This window comes from Propithecus coquereli, unplaced genomic scaffold, assembly GCF_000956105.1.
Source record: "Propithecus coquereli isolate 6110/MARCELLA unplaced genomic scaffold, Pcoq_1.0 Scaffold24, whole genome shotgun sequence".
Classification (NCBI taxonomy): Eukaryota; Metazoa; Chordata; class Mammalia; order Primates; family Indriidae; genus Propithecus; species Propithecus coquereli.
In genome coordinates this window covers 5053004-5055495 of record NW_012147952.1, presented here as the reverse complement: position 1 = coordinate 5055495, position 2492 = coordinate 5053004, and the positions used below count along the sequence as shown (strand labels likewise).

At 34.5% G+C, this 2492-nt stretch overlaps 1 protein-coding gene across 1 annotated transcript in view; it reads right to left on the bottom strand.

Moving 5' to 3' along the window:
- MYO6 (myosin VI) overlaps positions 1–2492 on the bottom strand; it is a 168695-nt gene that overhangs the window by 27210 nt on the left and 138993 nt on the right. The window lies entirely within an intron of this gene.

Sequence of the window (2492 nt, the reverse complement as noted above, 5' to 3'; positions counted from 1 at the left end):
TTATTTATACTTGGTATAAAGACAATCATGTAAACAATAAGGTAGTAGCAAAACTGACTTGATTTTTAAAGACATATTAACACTTTTAATTAATTTTGTAATTTCAAAATTGAGAATTAACATGTTAGATTCCTATCAACTCATAATGGACCAGATCCTGCTGGGAAGATATATTCTTTTGTGGCTCAAAGAACATATCTGTGGTTTTTAAGCAATGTACTATGGTTCAGAACCCTCAGGAGCCACACTCTTCCTCTGCTTCCCCTTCAACTAGGCACAGTGGTTTCCAATCTATGGGTGGCACCACAGTTTGCCACGATGATAAGGGGAAGGATTACCCTACTGAGACCGAGTTGGTGGAGGCCACCAGAGATAAGGACAGTACCACCAACAAGGAATTGTCCCATCCAAACTTCCAGTGGTATCCCCAATGAAAAATACCAATTTAGAGAAATATTGTTTTTTATCATTTTCTGCGTTGGGTGGGGTAAGGGAGAAGTGATATATCTTGCACAGAAAATTTACATGAAAAGAGTGGGCTATTCATATAACAGGTTCTGGTCCAAATAATCAAAAGTAATTTAAAAATATGATTTTGATGTGAACACTCATTTCCCCAAATTACACTGCACTAACCTACTCAAAATTTCTGACATTTCCTTGGCCATTTGTTCCCTATAAGAAAAATGATATAATATGGTTATATAAAAGACACACTACATAAATTTCTTACAAGATCTAAAAGTATAATTAAAATATTTTCAATATGATTGATTTATTAACTATTCACATTTATTTTACTTTGTAAACGTCTATATATACTTTTCACCAAATCTAGCCATAAAACACAGTAAAATTTTTGTTTAAATCCAGTTAAAGTTATTTAAACACATCTCCATTTTTGTAGTAGCAACTTTTAGATAAAATCTCATGAAAGCCATGCTTCTGTGGTATTTTTTTATGCACAGAATACAAATATCATGTTCTAAATGCATACAGGAAACTTGGCAGGATACAGATGCTATATGAGGATTTTTGCTCCAGAGTTGCTTAGTAAATATTAATTAGACAAAGAATGGTGGTAAACTAAGCTGATGTATTTTACAGTGTCAGAGTTTTAAAAATAATCTGATGTATTCAAAGCTCTGAAATTCTAAATCAAAGCATGCTTTTTTAAAGAAGAGAATATCAATACAAAGACTTATTAAGTGAAAGATCTGAAGCATTCTGACCTTCTAAGGATAAACATTTCCCAAAGGCAAAAACTTATTTTTCTTTTAGTGCCCAGAGACAGTAACTTTTCTTAATATTTGTTTAATTCTGTGGAATGGAATGAAGTTTCATTGTGTTCATCAATACTTCACTAACTTCATTATTTTATTTCCCTGCTCTTTTCCTTCATCATTATTTTCTCATTCATTCTACTCATCACTCTGATAACCTCAAAACCTTACAAATCAGTAAAAATCATAAGAAAAGAAGATGGTAAGGCACCATTTCCTGGATGCCTGCCAAGAGCTGGGATCCTCACTAAAGAGACAAGGGACTCCTGTATTCCTCTATTCCTCTTTCCGTGTGATAAACACTGGCTACAATTACGTACTAGTGAATGTCTATCCCAGCAAGCACGGCCAGCAAAAAAGTAATCTTTCAAAACTGACGATGGAGGACAGCAAACATAAAATAAAATACACCAATATAATCTAATAAAAATTCTATTTTGAGAAATACACTTATCAATCTCTTTATGCTAGTAATTTCTCAGAATTTCTAACTTTTAAACTCAGCATGATTTTGACAAGTATTTTTTAATTCTATTATCATCCCACCTCACGGTTTCTGTCTCAGTATCCAAGAGCATCTGTTTTTACCATCTCTTTCTCCTGATGCTTCCTCCATTTCTTTTCCCACAGCAGGCTTCAATCAAGGAATTCCATGTCCTTTCAAAGCTCATTACCATTTGGTCTGTTGATCATATAAAGACTTCCCTGTATACCTTGACACTACAATAGATGGCAATCTCTACTGATTCATTATCCTACCTGACCCTACACCAAGACATGCCTGGCCTACACCAAATATATACCAAATTCACAGATAGAAATGGTTTCTGCAGCCAGGTGCTTTTTTTCTGATTTTACTAAACTATATGCAAATATTCACAACTTCACCTTAGACAATGGTTGTGGGGCTTATTTAATTCAAGCTCAAATGGTAACTATAAAGCAGCTGTCTAATAATGGAGGGCAACAGTGTCTGCTCAGAGATATTTGCACAGTTTTTGGTGGCACTATGGTAACAGTGATGTTGTGGTAGTGCACTCCTTATTTGTTGAGGTACAAGGTCAGGAATGCCAAATGTACTGCACAAGGAGGAACTAACTGTCCCATACCCTGTGTAACTTTAACATGTCCATCAGACATACAGAGGTGAAACACAAACACATATTTTACATGTAAGCAAAGTTTTACATGCAAACAACATATTTTTGC